General features: G+C 44.2%; 1 protein-coding gene across 1 annotated transcript in view; it reads right to left on the bottom strand.

Moving 5' to 3' along the window:
- Positions 1-17,117, bottom strand: part of LOC114817725 (killer cell lectin-like receptor subfamily B member 1B allele B) — a 122,879-nt gene extending 105,762 nt beyond the window's left edge. Inside the window, exons 1-4 of the transcript XR_005661009.1 lie at positions 17,039-17,117; positions 16,158-16,244; positions 12,507-12,691; positions 10,192-10,286 (exon numbers count right to left, since the gene is read on the bottom strand). The gene's annotated coding sequence lies outside the window, so the exon portion shown is untranslated. The remainder of the gene's footprint in view (positions 1-10,191; positions 10,287-12,506; positions 12,692-16,157; positions 16,245-17,038) is intronic.
- Positions 17,118-19,114: the final 1,997 nt, after the last annotated feature.

Below are 19,114 nucleotides of genomic sequence, written 5' to 3'. Positions count from 1 at the left end.
TCTATAAAAAATAACTTGGCTTCTTCATAAATGAGTATTTGTAATAACAATAATAGTGGTATTCGTAAAGCATTTTCTATGTGCCAAACCCTGCTAGATACAGGATAATTAGATTGGTCACACTCACTGTTCCACACAGTGTTCACTGTCTAAGGTGGGGAACAGGTATTTCATCTCCATTTTATAGCTGAGAAAGCTAAGGTCCAGACACATTTTCAAGGTCACAAAGCAGGCAAGTGGCAGAGCAGGAATTGGAACCCCTGGGATCTCTTTACTAGAACATATTCCTTCTCCTGGTACTACTGATTTAGAAAGTAAGATAGAGGGACTGAGAACAAGAAGCCTTTTCTTTCTCCTCTGCTCCTTCTCTATTTACATTCTCTCCTTTATCTTCCTCCTTTTCCTTCTTCATCTTGTCTTTATCTTTCTTTCTCTTCTACTTCCTCCTGTCTTATAAAGTTGTTCTTTGATTCAAATATGATACTGATGAGGTCCACGTCACACAAAACACTTTGCCAATGAAAAAGGCTATTAGTAGAATGGAATCCTGAGCCTTCTGTACACCACAAGCCTTAGTCAGCTGGAATCCCAAGATTCAAGACCCATACCCAGGACAGAGCTGGTAAAACAATCTTTACCTTTACTGGCCCCTTGACATTTGATATGAACATTGCCTTTGACACTGGTGGTTGAAAGAATACATGTACGTTCTACCACAAGCACGGCACACACTTGAGTTCTTTATGTCTACCCTACTGAAGCATCCTCCTTGGTATTTGTTGGTATTTGTATTTGTTAAGCGCTTACTATGTGCCGAGCACTGTTCTAAGCACTGGGGTAGACACGGAGGAATCAGGTTGTCCCACGTGGGGCTCACAATCTTAATCCCCATTTTACAGATGAGGGAACTGAGGCACCGAGATGTTAAGTGACTTGCCCAAAGTCACACAGCTGGCAAGTGGCAGAGCCAGGGTTCGAACCCATGACCTCTGACTCCAAAGCCCGTGCTCTTTCCAGTGAGCCACGCTGCCTCTCCCAGCCACCAGTCAGTCCACTCTTCAGCCTTTAGTTTCTGGTTGGTGGTGAGGCAGAAGAGATGGAGGTAAAAAGAGTAGATTGTTGCTGCAGGAGCAGAATGTACTGGCTGGGCTATATTAGGAGATCAGCAAAGGGAGGAAGGGGAGAGTTGATTGAGTGCTTTAAAGTTGGTGGTAAGGAATTTTTGTTTGAGGAGGTGGATGGGCAACCACTGAAAGTTTTTGAGAATGAGGAAATCTAAACTGAATGTCACTTCAGAAAAATCATCTGGGCTGCAATGGATATCCTTTGAAAACATAAAACATATTAACCATAAAATAATAATAATAAAAATGATATTTGTGCTCCTTCCCCTCTGCCTTAAAACATGCCCACGTCTCCCCCATCCTAAAAAAACCCGCTCTTGACCCCACTTCCCCCTCCAGTTATCGCCCTATCTCCCTACTACCCTTCCTTTCCAAAATCCTAGAACGAGTCGTCTACAATCGATGCTTAGAATTCCTTAACTCCCATTCTCTCCTAGACCCCCTCCAATCTGGCTTCCGTCCCCTCCACTCTACCGAGACTGCTCTCTCTAAGGTCACCCATGACCTCCTTCTTGACAAATCCAATGGCTCCTACTCCATTCTAATCCTCCTTGACCTCTCTGCTGCCTTTGACACTGTCGACCATCCCCTCCTCCTCCATATCTTATCTCACCTTGGCTTCACGGACTCCGTCCTCTCCTGGTTCTCCTCTTACCTCTCTGGCCGGTCATTCTCGGTCTCCTTCGCTGGCGCCTCCTCCCCCTCCCATCCTTTAACTGTTGGAGTTCCTCAAGGGTCAGTTCTTGGCCCTCTTCTGTTCTCCATTTACACTCACTCCCTCGGTGAACTCATCTGCTCTCACGGCTTCAACTATTATCTCTATGCAGATGACACGCAGATCTACATCTCCGCCCTGTCCTCTCCCCCTCCCTTCAGGCTCGCATCTCCTCCTGCCTCCAGGATGTCTCCACCTGGATGTCGGCCCGCCACCTAAAACTCAACATGAGCAAGACTGAGCTCCTCATCTTCCCTCCCAAACCCTTTCCTCTCCCAGACTTCCCTATCACCGTGGATGGCACGACCATCCCTCCCGTCTCTCAGGCCCGCAACCTCGGTGTCATCCTTGACTCGTCTCTCTCGTTCACCCCACACATGCTACCCGTTACCGAGACCTGCCGGTTTCACCTTTACAATATCGCCAAGATCTGCCCTTTCCTCTCCACCCAAACGGCTACCTTACTGCTACGGGCTCTCGTTATATCTCGGCTAGACTACTGTGTCAGCCTTCTTTCTGATCTCCCTTCCTCCTCTCTCGCCCCGCTCCAGTCTATTCTTCACTCCGCTGCCCGGCTCATCTTCCTGCAGAAACGATCTGGGCATGTCACTCCCCTTCTTAAACAACTCCAGTGGTTGCCTATCAACCTCCGCTCCAAACAAAAACTCCTCACTCTAGGCTTCAAGGCTCTACATCGCCTTGCCCCTTCCTACCTCTCCTCCCTTCTCTCTTTCTACCGCCCACCCCGCACGCTCCGCTCCTCTGCTGCCCACCTCCTCACCGTCCCTTGGTCTCGCCTATCCCGCCGTCTACCCCTGGGCCACGTCCTCCCACGGTCCTGGAATGCCCTCCCTCCTCACCTCCGCCAAACTGATTCTCTTCCCATCTTCAAAACCCTACTTAAAACTCACCTCCAAGAGGCCTTCCCAGACTGAGCTCCTCTTCTCCCTCTACTCCCTCTACCACCCCCCCTTCACCTCTCCGCAGCTTAACCCTCTTTTCCTCCCATTTCCCTCTGCTCCTCCTCCTCTCCCTTCCCATCCCCTCAGCACTGTACTCGTCTGCTCAACTGTATATATTTATTACCCTATTTATTTTGTTAATGAAATGTACATCGCCTTGATTCTATTTAGTTGCCATTGTTTTTACGAGATGTTCTTCCCCTTGACTCTATTTATTGCCATTGTTCTTGTCTGTCCGTCTCCCCCGATTAGACTGTAAGCCCGTCAAACGGCAGGGACTGTCTCTATCTGTTGCCGACTTGTTCATTCCAAGCGCTTAGTACAGTGCTCTGCACATAGTAAGCGCTCAATAAATACTGTTGAATGAATTTAATAAGTGCCGAGTAGCATGGCCTAGAGGAAAGAGCATGGGCCTGGGTGTCAGAGGACTTGGATTCAAATCCCAGTTCTGCCACTTAACTACTGTGTGACCTTGGGCAAGTCACTTAACTTCTCTGTACCTCAGTGAACTCATTCATAAAATGGGGATTAAGACTGTTGGACCTGGACTGTGCCCAACCTGATTATCTAGTATATACTTCAGCATTTAGTAGAAGGCCTGGCACATAATAAACCCTTGACAAATACTTCAAAAATGCACAGTGTTCTACACACTGGGGTAAATACAAGATCATCAGACTAGAAACATGGGGCTCATAGGCTAAATGGGAGGGAGAACATGTCATGTGGTCAGTTCTGTATGAAGATTGTTCCACCAGCTCTGAACTATATTTGGGTCATGAATTTTGCGGTTTCAGCCGACTGTGGTGTACAGAAGGCTCAGGATTCCATTCTCTTAATAGGTTTCAGTACGCGGAGCATGCCCCCAGTGTTGATCCCCTAACTAATAATAATAATGTTGATATTGGTTAAGCGCTTACTATGTGCAGAGCACTGTTCTACGCGCTGGGGTAGATACAGGGTAATCAGGTTGTCCCACGTGAGGCTCACAGTTAATCCCCATTTTACAGATGAGGTAACTGAGGCACAGAGAAGTTAAGTGACTTGTCCACAGTCACACAGCTGACAAATGGCAGAGCCGGGATTCAAACCCATGACCTCTGACTCCCAAGCCCTTGCTCTTTCCACTGAGCCACGCTGCTTCTCCGTGTGCTACCCTACTAGGGTAGGGAAGTGCTAGGGAAGTGCTACCCTACTTCCTCATTCACACTCCAGGGGTCTTAATGGTTCTATTCTCGGGACTCTAACAGCATAAGACAAGACTCTTCTCATTCTATACTCATTCCTTTAACATGCTCATCTCTTCCCATGGCTTAAGCTACCACTTTTGGGGGACACCCAAATCAATCAATCATTGAATCATTTAGTCAATGAGTGGCATTCATTTAGTGCTTTCTGAATGCAGAGCACTATACTGAACACTTGGGAAAGTAAATTTCATTCATTCCATCATATTTATTGAATGGTTATAATGTGCAGAACACTGTATTAAGCACTTGCAAAGTACAATACAGCAGTAAAGACAGACAATCTCTGCCCAGACAATCTCTGCCCACAATGGGATTACCCTCTAGAGGGATAAAGACAGACATCAAAACAAGTAAATAGGCATCAATATAAATAAATAGAATTATAGATATGAATATATACATAAGTGCTAAGGGGCAAGGGGAAAGAGCAAAGGGAGCGAGTCGAGGTGACATGGAAGGGAAGGGGAGCTGAGGAAAAGAGGGCTTAGTCTGGAAAGGCCTCTTGGAGGAGGCATGCCAAGACAATACAACAGAGTCAGTAGATATAAACCCTGCCTACAAAGAGCTTACAGTTTACTGGGAGAGATAGGAATTAAAATATATTAGGGATGGGGGGTTAGGAGAGCATAAGAATATCTACATAAATATTGTGGGGATGGGATAAGTAATAATAATAATAATTATGATATTTGTTAAGCACTTACCATGTGCCAAGCACTGTTCTAAGCACTGGGGTAGATACAAGGCAATCAGATTGTCCCGTGTGGGGCTAACACTTTTAATCTCCATTTTACAGAGGAGGTAACTGAGGCACGGAGAAGTTCAGTGACTTGCCCAAGGTTGCACAGCAGACAAGGGGTGGAGGCGGGATTAGAACCATGTCCTCTGATTCTCAAGCACATGCTTTTTCCACTAAGCCATGCTGCTTCACTAACAATGTATCGAAGTGCTTACGGGGTACACAGCCAAATGTCTGACAAGTCCTGTTAGGGGAGATGTGATCTTAGGAAGGTTTTGAAGGTGGAAAGAAACCTAGGCAGTTGGATATTAAACAATTACTATGTGTTAAACACTGCTTAGGTAAGAACAAATAATCAGGGTGGGACAGGGACTGGGCCACACAGTCTAGTTCTAAATGGCTGGGAGACAGGGACCACATTACAAAACCTCTTGAAGGATTTCATCAGGGTCATCCAAAGGGTCTACTTACCATCCAATGGCCAAAAGGATCTATCACAATGAGCTACTAGACCACAGTGTGTAATACCCCAATTCCCAGGAATTAGAAGTAGACGCAGAGATCTGGAGACCCCCAGCACCATGAAATTGGGTCAGAGCTACTAAGGAAATGGATGCAACAACCTGCTCTGGCCAATTTCTCCAGGCCCTGCACCACCTGAGAATTAACCCTGATTGACAACACATTCATCACAATGCAGCTCCACCAGATGTAACATGAGAAGAAAGTGGACAGCAGCAAAATACCCAAGCAGCAGCTTTGGGATTAAATTAAAGAGAGAACCTATACGTAGGGAGGGCATATGGAAGTATCTCTAGAAACCACTGGCAGAACTGCTGTGAAATACTAGAGGGAAAGAAATGATTGCTTGCTAAATTTGATTATTTGGAATGGATGTCAGTTAAATCAAAACCAATTTAATTTACACAATCAATGATACTTTGATTGATTGATTGATTGATCAATGATATTGAGTACTAACTTTACTAAGTGCTTGGGAGAACTATTCCCATACTAGACAAATGGCTACTCATTGGTGAAATCACTGTTTTGGGTCCCATGACCTGGAGAGATGTTGCATCATCATCACCATCATTAATATCATCAACAATGGTATTTATTACTTACTAAGTGCAGAGCGTTGTAATAAGCACTTGGGAGAATAAAATGCAACAGAAGTGATAGATGCATACAGTGAGCTTACAGTCTAGAGAGGGAGACAGACAGTAATATAAATAAATCAATTCTGTATATTTGTAAATGTGCTGTGGGGCTGAGGGTGGGTGAATTCCAATTGCTCATGGAAGAGGCTGGGCCCAATCCTCAAATCTTTGGGAACAAAAACCTGTGTGAGGAATTTATTGTAGTGCTACTGGTTTGTCCAGCACCACTGGCACTCTCTCAATCCTGCCAGTCTGGTTCCTGCTGTGGAAGTGGACACCACAAGGGGAGGGAGTTCCAGGTCAGAGGGAGAATGTGGGCACTGGGTCAGTGCTGAGATAATTGAGATCAAGGTACAGAGAGTAAGTTGGTGGAGCGGATTGTGCAAGTTGGGTTATAGAAGAGTAGTGAGGTAAGGTAGGAAGGGGAAAACTGATGGCGTGACTTAAAGCTAGTGGGAAGGAGTTTCTGTTTATTGAAAAGGTGGATGGTCAATCATTGAAAGTGTTTGAAGAGTGGGGCAACGTGGACCTAGCGTCTTTTTCAGAAAAACGATCCGGGCAGCAGAGTGAAGTATGGACTGGAGTGGGGAGAGACAGGAGGCAGGGAGGTCAGTAAGGAGGCTGATGCACTAATCAAGACAGGATAGGTTAAGTGCTTGGATCACTGTGGATGGAGAGGAAAGGGTGGATTTTAGCAATGTTATGAAGATAGAACTGACAGGGTTTTGTGATAGTTTGAAAGTGTGGGTTGAATGAGAGAAATAGGTTGAGGACACTTGGGAAAGATCCTACCACTTGACAAACGAAAATCAGTTTCTGGGTTGAGCTCAATGTGCTTGGAAGCAGAAACCAACCAAGAGTAAGCTGTCACCATGATTTTTATTCACTCACATCAGACTCCACTAGAGGGCAGATAGGCATCAGGGAAGAAAATGGCCGGCTTTTCACTTCTAGCACTTTCTATTGTATTAAGAGCTGGGGTAGATCCTGGATCATCAGGTTGAACACAGTCCCTGTCCTATAGAGTGTGCCCTTAGTATAATATTTTCACTCAGTATAGTGTTGTGACTCTGTATAGTGTTACTCAGTATAGTGTTTTCATTCAGTGTTTTTCCCAGGGATGTAGTGACTGGTGGCCTTTATCTTCCAAGGAGAGGTTGTCAATGAAGACCAAACAGTCCAATGGACAGAGCACAGCCTGTGAGTCAGAGGACTTGGGTTCTAATGCCAACTCCGTCATTTGCCTAATGTGTGTCTTTGGGTTAATCACTTCACTTCCCTCAGCCTCGGCTTCCTGGTCTTCCTGGGGTTAAATACCTATTCTCCCTCCACCTTAGGCTTTGACCACAACATGGGACAGAAACTGTGCCCAACTTATCTTGTATCTTAACCCAGTTTTTGGAAAACTACCTGGGACACAGTTAGCACTGAATAAATACCACAATTATTGCTATTAGTTATTATTTTGTGTCAGTTTCCCCCTCTACATTGTAAATCCCTCAAGGGCAGCAATCTTTTCTACTACCTCTGCCTAATAATAATGATAATAACAATAATAATAATAATTGTGGCATTTATTAAACACTTACTATGTGCCAGACACTGTATTAAGTGCTGAGGTGGATAAGAGGTAGTTGGTTGTACACAGTCTCTGTCCTATATAGGGATCACAATCTTAATCCATATTTTACAGATAAGGTAACTGAGGCACAAAGAAGTGAAGTGACTTGTCCAAGGTAACACAATAAACACAGGACAGAGTAGCAATTAGAATGCAGGTCCTTCTGACTCCCAGGCCCACGCTCTATCCATTAGGCCATCCTACTTCTCTAAAGCTTCTCTAGTGCTTTGCAATGTTGATAGGATGATTGTGAATGCAAGAGCAGAAGTTTTTTTCTAGTCCTTTTCCCCGTAACTCTCCACAAGCTATATTTCAAAGCTAAGTCAGTAAAAATTAGAAATGGTAGAAAATGGTGAAGGGGAGGTGAAGGGGGAACAGAGAGGGAGCAGAGGGAGCAGAGGGAAAAGGGGAAGCTCAGTCTGGGAAGGCCTCTTGGAGGAAGTGAGCTCTCAGTAGGGCTTTGAAGAGGGGAAGAGAGTTAGTTTGGCTGAGGTGAGGAGGGAGGGCATTCCAAGACAGAGGTAGGACGTGGGCCAGAGGTCGACGGCGGGATAAGCGTGAACGGGGGATGGTGAAGAGGTAAGTGGCAGAGGAGCGGAGCGCGTGCGGTGGGCAGTAGAAAGAGAGAAGGGAGAAGAGGTAGGAGGGGGCAAGGTGATGGAGAGCCCTGAAGTCCAGAGTGAGAAGTTTTTGTTTCAAACGGAGGTTGATAGGCAACCACTGGAGCATTTTAAGGAGGGGAGTGACATGCCCAGAGCATTTCTGCAGGAAGATGATCCGGGTAGCAGAATGAAGAATAGACTGGAGTGGGGAGAGACAGGAGTAAGGGAGATCAGAGAGAAGGCTGATACAATAATCCAGCCGGGATACTATGAGAGCTTGTACAGTAAGATAGCCGTTTGGATGGAGAGGAAAGGCAGATCTTGGCGATATTATAAAGGTGAGACTGGCAGGCACTGGTGACGGATTGGATGTGTGGGGTGAATGAGAGAGCCTAGTCAAGGATGACACCAGGGTTGCGGGCTTGAGAGACGGGAAGGATGGTCGTACCATAATAATAATAATGTTGGTATTTGTTAAGCGCTTACTATGTGCCGAGCACTGTTCTAAGCGCTGGGGTAGACATAGGGGAATCAGGTTGTCCCACGTGGGGCTCACAGTCTTGATCCCCATTTTACAGATGAGGGAACTGAGGCACAGAGAAGTTAAGTGACTTGCCTCACACAGTCACACAGCCGACAAGTGGCAGAGCTGGGATTCGAACTCATGAGCCCTGACTCCAAAGCCCGTGCTCTTTCCACTGAGCCACGCTGCTTCATCCATCCACAGTGACACATAAGTCAGGAAGAGGACAGGGCTTGGGAGGGAAGATAAGGAGCTCAGTTTTGGACATGTTGAGTTTTAGGTGGCGCGCAGACATCCAGGTGGAGACGTCCTGGAGGCAGGAGGAGATACGAGCCTGAAGCGAGGGGGAGAGAACAGGGGAGATGTAGATTTGTGTGTCATCTGCAAAGAGATGATAGTTGAAGCTGTGGGAGCAAATGAGTTCACCAAGGGAGTGAGTGTAGATGGAGAGTCAGAGGTCATGGGTTCGAATCCCGGCTCTGCCACTCAGCAGCTGTGTGATGTGGGCAAGTCACTTAACTTCTCTGTGCCTCAGTTACCTCATCTGTAATTTGGGGATTAAGACTGTCAGCCCCATGAGGGACAACCCGATTATCCTGTACTTACCACAGCCCTTAGAACAGTGTTCTGCACATAGTAAGTGCTTAACAAATAACATTATCATTATTATTAGAACAGAAGAGGGCCAAGAACTGACCCTTGAGGAACCCCTACAGTTAGAGGATGGGAAGGGGAGGAGGAGCCCGCGAAGGAGACCGAGAATGAATGGCCAGAGAGATAAGAGGAGAACCAGGAGCGGATGGAGTCCGTGAAGCCAAGGTGAGATAAGGTTTGGAAGAGAAGGGGATGGTCGACAGTGTCAAAGGCAGCTGAGAGGTCGAGGAGGATTTGGATAGAGTAGGAGCCACTGCATTTGGCAAAATGGAGGTCATGGGTGACCTTGGAGAGAGCAGTCTCGGTAGAGAGGAGGGGACGGAAGCCAGATTGGAGCGGGTCCAGGAAAGAGTTGGAGTTGAGGAATTCAAGGCAGTGAGTGTAGATGACTTGTTCTAGGAGTTTGGAAAGGAAGGGTAGGAGGGAGATAGGGCGATAACTGGAAGAGGAAGTGGGGTCGAAAGAGGGTTTTTTTTTAGGATGGGGGAGACATGGGCAGAAATACAAAGTGGAAGGTAGCTTTAATTTTCTTCTTTAGGCTAACAGACACAAGATGGTATAGTGGATAGACCACAGGCCTGGGAGTCAGAAGGCCATGGATACTAATCTCAGCTCTGCCACTTGTCTGCTGTGAGACACTTCACTTTGACTCAGTTTCCTCAACTGTCAAATGGGGATTGAGACTGTGAGCCCCACGTGGGACAGGGATTCTGTCCAACCCAATTTTTGTGTAACCACACCAGTGCTTAGTACAGTGCCTGGTACATAGGAAGCATTCAAATACTACATTTGTTATTATTATTATTATCATTATGATTGAGAGTTAAAGGAAACTTACAGGCTCTGGTTCAGTGGGGCTCCAGTCACCCAAAAGAATCCTTCATTTGTCCTGTGGAGACCAATCCAGAAGTTCTTGAATTGTTGAATGAATACCTGCACCGGGAAGTAGGAGAAATCCCGCGCTCAGGCTTTTTCCAGAGACATGGGCATTTTTTCTTATGGGAATTTTTCCAAAACAGTCTCAGGATGCTCTGGCCTCCTTTCCCCCCAGAGATTGGTGGCAAGAACAGTGCACAGGTCCCATATACGGGTGGTCTATTGGCTATAGGGATCCACCCCACATTCCCATCCATGCCCAAGGTCATGTCAGGCTGGAATCAGTCATATTTGGGCACTTACTATGTGCATAACCCTGTACTAAGCATTTGGGAGAGTACAATACAACAGAATTAGCAGACAAAATCATTGCATTGTGGCCCCACAGCTCATGGCCCAGACAGACAAGACACCGGGGACCACTCCCTTCTCCTAGAAACACTACCTAACCTCGGATTTACACAGTTCTCTGTCCCTCCACCTCTCACACCCTATCTGTGCATGTTCTTCAAGGCTCTGGTCAGCATCTTCTCTTCTTATTTTATACTCACCGTTTAGAGAGCTAATTACTTCCATGACTTTAACTACCCCCTTTATGCAGATGACTTAGAAATCTACTTGCTAGTCCTGATCTCTCACTCCGCTAGACACTCAAATATCTCAACTCCAGAACATTCTGCCAACACCTCAGGTCAATTACTGTAAACTTGAGCTCCATTTCTTCTCTACCCAATCCTTTCCTCCACCAAATTCCCTCAATCACAATTGACAACAAACCATCTAACCAGTCTCTGAGGTCTGTAGCCTTGACATTATCTTCAACTCCTCCCTTTCTTTCAAATTCCATACCAGACATATTCTGTCAGTAAATCCTGTCAATTACTCCTCCACAAAATTAGTCCCTGTATTTGTAATATCCCAGTTTCATTGCTGCATCAGTTAACTTATTCTTCTCCAGCCTCCCCCCTCCAGTCCATATATTACTCTAATGCCTAGATCACTTTTCTAATACATCATTTACATACATCCACTCCTCAAAATCCTTCGATAAATAACCATTCCTTTGTAAACCGAGCAGAATTTCTGACCAATCAATTAATGATATTTGTTGAATACTTACTGTGTTCAGATCACTTTACTAAGCACTTGGGAGACTTCAACAGAGTTTACTGACACAGTCCCTACTCACAAGGTGCTTACAGTCAAAAGGGGGAGATAGACATTAAAATGCATTACAGATATAAGCTGAAGTTTTAGGAACCTGAGAGTGGAGCAAATATCAAATACTTTAAGGACCAGGCAGTCAGGCAGCTCTTTCCTTCATACCTCTCCATTCTCTTCTCTCACTACACTCCAACTATGCTCTGTATGTCACTCATCTCTGCCCTCTCTGATCCCTTGCTCATGCACTTCATCCTGCCTAGAATTTCCTTCCCCTTTATATCTGCCAAACCACAGGCCTCCACATCTTCATGGCCCTTCTGAAATCACATCTCCTCCAGAAGGTTTTTCTTGATGAATTTTTCTTCTCTCCATTTTATAATCCCCTTCCCTGCCTGCCCCAATCCACCCAGGTACCATTTCAGAATTCCTGCACCAACTGGATTGATTACTTAGGGGGAAAGGCAAAGTAACAGGGAAGCAGTGTGACCTAGTGGAAAGAGACGAGCTTGGAAGTCAGAGGTTTGGGGAATTGTCTGCTGTATGACCTTGGGCAAGTCAATAAGAATGTGAGCCCCATTCTATCTGATTACTTCTATTTACCTCAGCTCTTAGTGTTTGAGACATGATATGCACTTAACAATTACCATAAAAACAAGGGAAACAACATCTGTTCTAAGATGCTTCCCTACATTAAATGCCAACATCTTATCACCATAATAAAAACCACTATAGAATTTATTTATATATTGACATGTGATCTCCATTTTCTAATCATTACTCCATACTCTTGATATTACCAATTCATCCATGTTTTTCTCTCCTACTCCCTTTATTAGTAAATAATATTTTGTGTCTGTTGGTCTCCCCCATTAGACTGTCAACTCTTTGAGGGCATGAACTGTGTCTTTCTTATTGCTACTAATGTTATTACTACTACTATTACTATTAGTACTACTATTAATATCATTTTTCATTCCATTTCCTGCGTTGAATTATATATTTCAGGCTCACATCCATCTCTATGCCATCTGTGGGTCCTGGCACACCAGATTTAAACCAGGGAATTTACCAAAAAGGAAAATTAGCCCAAGGTTTCCATCCTGATATACTCACCAGCTCCTGTTTGTTTTCGATGACAACCAGATCACCCCCTTGGGATCTGCAGTATTCCTGGCTGTCACTCCAATTTCTCTTGCTTTCATGTTCACTAGAAGAGAAGTAGCACTTCTTTCGGAGCTGCAGCCAGTCCTCTGGACAGGTTTCGCCAATCTTGGGACAGGTCTTAGCAGCTGTAGCAGCTGTGGTGTAAAGGAGCAGGATGGTCAGTGCTCCTAAGTGGGCACTGCAGGCTGTGCTTCACTGAGAGAAGGTCTTCATACCCAGAATCCCTCCCAGTAATAGAAATTCAGTCTTGAATTCAGAGAACTTCTGTTTAACTTCTGTTTAATTCATAGAGCACTTCTGTGAAAACACTCTCACTCAGTGATCTCATTTTGCCTTTCCAGGAATCCAGTGAAACAAGGAAGATAAGAGATCAATAGTCCCAGTTTAGAGATGGGGAAAGAGACTCCAGAGATGAGTCCAGAGATTTTTCCCAGGACACAGAACAACTGAATAGCAGAGAATCCAGGACCACTGACCTTGGGTGGGGTATGCAGTCCCAGAGAAAACTGGAGAAAGTCAGAGGTTTGGCCACTGAACTTTTGTACTATAAAACCTGGGAGAGCAGGGATCGTGTCACTAATCATTCTGTCCAGCACACAGCATTTTGTGGGTCACCAATACAAGCGAGTGAGCACACTTTTATTTCTTATAAATCTGGTACTATAATCAGCTCACCCCAAAATGTCCTCCCTGAAATATATCCTATGTCCACCTGTAATGAACACGGAAATGTCCATGCAGTGGTCCACCTGTTACATGGCTGACAACACCTTTATTGAGGTCTGCTATTCCTGCTGTATTGTACTATCCCAACCCAAGTGCTTAGTACAGTGCTTTGCACACAGTAAGTGCTCATTAAATAACACTGATAGATTGACAGGTGAATGTAATGTGTTAGCCAGATTTGGGAAGGAAAGAAGATCCATCAATTTATGTTATTTACTGAGTCCTTACTTCATGCAGAGCATTGAACTGAATGCTTGGGAGAGAACAATAGAGTTAGGTAATAATAATAATAATAATAATTGTTGTATTTGTTAAGTACTTACAATAAGTTAGGCACTGTACTAAGTGCTGGGTGGATACAAGTAAATCATGTTGGACCCACTCCCTATCCCACATGAGGCTCACAGTTTAAATACCTATTTTACAGATGAGGTAACTGAGGCACAGAGAAGTGAAATGACTTGCCCAAGGTCACACAGCAATCAGGTGGTAGAGTGGCATTAGACATGAGGTCCTTCTTACTGTGACGCCAATTATCTATCCACGAGGCCATGCTGGTTCTCTACAGAGAGATATGATCCCTGCCCTCAAGGAGTTTACAATCTAGGTGACATCATTGATGGTCAGAATTTTTATCAGGATGTGTTAGTCTAGCTGATACAACAACTGTCTGAGGAACCACCCTTTCTTCAACATATGCAGATAAAGGCCAACCCCTTTCCACATTGTTGAATTCGTTATCCACAGTGCCTGATGGTGCTTTTGTTTGTTTCTCTGTGTTACCTTCTTCTCAAAGCCTCTGTTCCAAAATACTTGTGAGCGGGAATGTGTCTATCAATTCTGTTGTATTGTATTCTACTGAGAAGAAACATGGTGTAGTGGATAGAGCATGGGCTTGGGAGTCCGAAGGTCATATGTGTTCTAACACATGAACATATGTGTTCTAATCCTGGCTCTGCCTCCTGTCTGCTGTGTGACCTTAGGCAAGTCACTTAACTCCTATGGGCCTCAGTTACCTCATCTGCAAAATGGGGATTAAGACTGTGACCCCCACATGGGACAACCTGATTACCATATATCTAACCCAGTGCTTAGAACAGTGCTTGGCACATATTAAGCACTTAACAAATACCATAATTGTTACGATTAATACCGTGCTCTGCACACCGTAAGGACTCAATAAACACGACTGATTACAAAAAATCTACCACTTGTGTGCTGGATGACCTTGGGCAAGTCACTTCCCTTCTCTCTACCTCAGTTACAACATCTGTAAAATGGGGATTAAAATTGTGAGTCCCATGTGGGACATGGACTGCTTTCATAATGATTACTTTGTATCTACCCCAGCAATTAATAGAGTCCCTAATGCTAAACAAATACTAGAAAGAAAAAAAGCTTCCATAAGTTTAAATTGACAAAGGCCGAGCTCATCTAGCTTCTGCTATGGTCTCCCAAATGCTCACTGCATGCCAGATCCCTGGAGTCTTTGATTGATTAGGTGTCTAAAGCTTTTCTTAAGTCCATTCATTCATTAGTATTTACTGAGTGCTTACTATGTGCAGAGCACTGTACTAAGCGCTTGGAATGTACAATTCGGCAACAGATAGAGACAATCCCTGACCATTGACGGGCTTACAGTCTAATCGGGGGAGACAGACAGACAAAAACAATAGCAATAAATAGAATCAAGGGGATGTACATCTCATTAGCAAAATAAATAGGGTAATAAAAATATATACCCCCTATTAGTGGTTACCCCTTAGAGTAGCTATCTGGGCAACCGTGACCTAATAGAAAGAGCAGGGGCTTGGGAGTTCAGAGGACCTAGGTTCTAATCCTGTTCCATCACTTATCGGCTGTGTGACCTTGGGCAAGTCTCTTAACTTTTCTGAGCCTCAGTTACCTATCTGTGAAATGGGGATTAAGACTGAGTCCCATGTGGGAGAGGGACTGTGTCCAACCTAGTTAGCTTGTATCTACCCCGGCACTTATTATAATGCCTGGCAAATTGAAAGCACTTAAGAAATATCATTAAAAAATCCTCACAGTAACACAGCTTTATAGGATGGGAGAATGGAGGAAAGCAGCTGCAGCTAGGTGAAATGAGAGGGATGAAATGATTTAGAAACTCAGTTATGCACAGCCTGGAGCAGTATGCTAGACTTGCAGACCACCTCAGTAAACAGCCCGACCTGGGCAGCAGCAATTGGGAGAAGGGATGCTGTCCTTGAGCAAAAGCTTAGCAGATATCTGGGTGCCAAGAGGCACGCTGGAAGATCAGGTAGTCAGGCCCTGTATAAGGTAGTTAGCAGAGCAAGAATTTATCATTACATGAAAACAATGCAGAAAGAACTAGTTGTCAAGTCATTTCAGCCACCTTGGCTCACCTGGATAAGCTCTAATCATCAGTAGTGCATTCTTCACACCAGAAAGGGGGGGGGGGGCGCGCACGCGTGTGTGTGCGCGCGCGTGCATGTGTTAGGGAGATCCTCACTGCAGCAGGCAGTGGGCAGTAACACTCAGATCTGTCAAACCATGTCACACTCCAGTCTCCTCTTCCCAGAATGAAGGATCAGAGAGGACGATGGGCTTCAAGGCCCATGCTCAAGCAGAGCCCAGGTGTTTGAGGACCTGTCAATCACTGTTCTTTCTCTGGCAGCTTCCCTCAATCACAGCCCAGCAGAACTGCCAAGAATCTGAAAAATTCTGTTTGACTGATGGCTAGTGAGGCTATCAGCACGAAGACTACATCAATCAATCTAAATTTATTTCTTTCCTTCCAGCCATGTCTTACACTGAGGCCAACCCACCCCCCCGGCTTTGGTAAACTCTTCAGGTGACAACACATTGACAAGTCAACTAAACACTCACCTAGAGCAATTATCAACACCGCAAATATGACAATCACTGCAGCTCCCACCAAAATAGCAGGCCGTCGCCGAAATGTAACGGTATCCTCTGAAAGAAAAGGAGAATTGGATTGTCAATATGCATTAATTGGAGAGCCAGAGGAAGAATAGCAACATTCATGCCAGAGTGTGCAGAATAATAATAATAATAATGATGGCATTTAAGCGCTCACTATGTGCAAAGCACTGTACAAAGCACTGCAGTACGAATACTGCACTACTCAAAGAAATTAGTTCCAGAAACCAAGATTGATTTCTGCCATCAAGTAATTTACATGCTAGAAGATAGGCAAATATAAGGCCAAAATGTTCCCAATACCAAAGGTGACACCTTTGGCAATAATTCACTCTATGTCACCACGCTGGTCATTGTGGAGAAATATGAATTACCTACCACCATTAGGGGATCATTTTAATAAAATCTGTCCCTGATTTCTAAGTGCCAAGACCTCTGCTAAGTCCTGAGGGAGACACAGGATAATTAGATTGGACATGGTCAATTCGAATATTGCTGCCAAAATAGGACATAACCTGCAGGGAGAAATCAAACATAACCCTTGTGGCATGAAAGAGTTAATGTCTCCCCCAAAACACCCAGTTTATTAACACTGAGTAAATGTTGGCATCAGGAAAAATGGCTCAACTGGCAAAGTTGAAATGCCATCACGATGATAGAATTTCCTGTTAATAATGACAAATAAGCCTTAGTCTAATCATGAAAATTTGGGGAACAAAACCTTCTAATAAGGAATTGATTCCTAATGCTAGTGGTTTGCCCAGTACCACTCATACACTCTTGACCCTCCCAGTCATGTTCGTGAAGGAACAGTGGGGGCAACAAACCAATAGATAGGCAGGGATGCCACACGTTGCTAAAGGCTTTTTTGGCCAAGTGACCACAGTGCCAACATGGTGTTGAAGTACCACAGACCAGCAGGCAGTTGACGAGGTAATTGCCTCAGTAGCCGCTGCTTCTTTGCCATCCACATTATCTAGCTCTTTTCTGGATCTCTGGATCTCTGTAGAACATGACCAACACATGAGATGCTCAATTAATTCTTCATTCAGAAACCTCCAGCACTGATGGCTTAGCCCCACAGCCATTGCCCTACTTTTGCCTGTTCATCTCCTCTTTGCGGAGAGATGTGCGATGAACTTGGACTGGGCTAATACAATAAAGTATATATTCATATAATATTATAATAATAATAATGATAATGGTATTTAATTATATCATAATTATACCATTTAAATATACAAATAATTATGGTATTAAGTGCTTAGTATGTGCTAGGCACTCTATTAAGCCCTGGGGTAGATACAAGCTAATTGGGTTGGACACAGCCCCTGTCCCATATGGAACTCACAGTCTCAATCACCATTTCACAGATGAGGTAACTGAGGCCCAGAAAAGTGAAGTCACTTGCCAAGATCACAGAGTAGACAAGTGGCGGTGCCAGGATTAAAACTCTTGACCTTCTGTATCCCAGGCCCATGCTCTATCCACTATGCAATGCTGCTTCTCATATATGTGTGTGTGTATATATATGTTATATATACATATTATACAAACGTAAGTATGTGTGTTATATAATCATATGATCCTAAGCAGTAAATACACATAAACATTTCATAAGGAGTCAATAGTTGACGAATGCTGAGACACTGTAAGGACACAGTAAATACCATTGATTGATTAGTCGAGGGACACTGTGATTTGGGTAAGGAGAAATTGATCTTATCGCTATCAATCCCTTCACCTGGGTTTTACCAACTTAAAAATCTCCCCATAGAACTGACTTACAGATTTACGTAGATATGTTAATTCCTTGGGTCCCCTATACTCAGGTTCTTCTGTGGTTACTCTAGCCTTGAAAAATAACACTAGAAATTCAAAATACCTTCAAAGTTACCGACCCAAATTCTAAATGTTTCTTTATCAAAGAGGAAAGTGTGTCCCTGGTTTGATTATTCATTTCAATTAAACTGTGGGTCTCTGTTTTAAAGGAATTGTCATACTTTGTTACGTCCCTCTAAATTTTCACACTCCTTTATCAATTATTCCCCAGGCCCACTGGAAGATCTATAAGGCTTGTATAATGAAATGTTGAAAATCAAAGTCTGAAGAGACAATTTTCAACAGATTTACTGAATATGTACAGGGTTCATTCATTTATTTATTCAATTGTATTAATTGAGAGCTTACTGTGTGCAAGCACTGTACTAAGTGGTTGGAAAGTCAATTCAGCAACAAATAGAGACAATCCCTGCCCATAACACGCTCACAGTCTAGAATGGGGAGAAAGACATCAAAACAAGTAAACAGGCATCAGTAGGATCAATATAAACAGAATTAAAGGAATGTGCGCATCATTAATAGAATATGCAGAATTATAAATATGTACATATATACATGTGTTGTGGGGTGGGGAGGAGGGTAGACAAAGGGAGCAAGTCACGGCAATGGGGAAGGGGAGCACAGGAAAAGGGAGGTTTAATCTGTGAAGGATTCCTGGAGGGGGTGAGCTTTCAGTAGGGCTTTGAAGGGAGGAAGTGTGCTTGTGTGCAAGTGACCACAGTGCCAACATGGTGTTGAAGCGCCACAGACCAGCAGGTGATTGCCGAGGTAATTGCCTCAGTAGCCGCTGCTTTCTTTGCCATCCACATTATCTAGCTCTTTTCTGGATCTCTGCAGAACCTGACCAACTCACGAGAGGCTCAATTTATTCTTCATTCAGAAACCTCCAGCACTGATGGTTTAGCCCCCTAGGCATTGCCCTGCTTTTGCTGTTCATCTCCTCACTGAGGAGAGATGTGTGATGGACTTGGACTGGGATAATAACATAAAATATATATTCATATTATAATAATAATGGTATGTAATATCATAATTATACCATTTAAATATACAAATAATTA

The sequence above is a fragment of the Ornithorhynchus anatinus genome, chromosome 17 (genome assembly GCF_004115215.2).
Source record: "Ornithorhynchus anatinus isolate Pmale09 chromosome 17, mOrnAna1.pri.v4, whole genome shotgun sequence".
Classification (NCBI taxonomy): Eukaryota; Metazoa; Chordata; class Mammalia; order Monotremata; family Ornithorhynchidae; genus Ornithorhynchus; species Ornithorhynchus anatinus.
The sequence above is the reverse complement of the archived record's forward strand: the minus strand, read 5'-3'. Positions and strand labels throughout refer to the sequence as shown.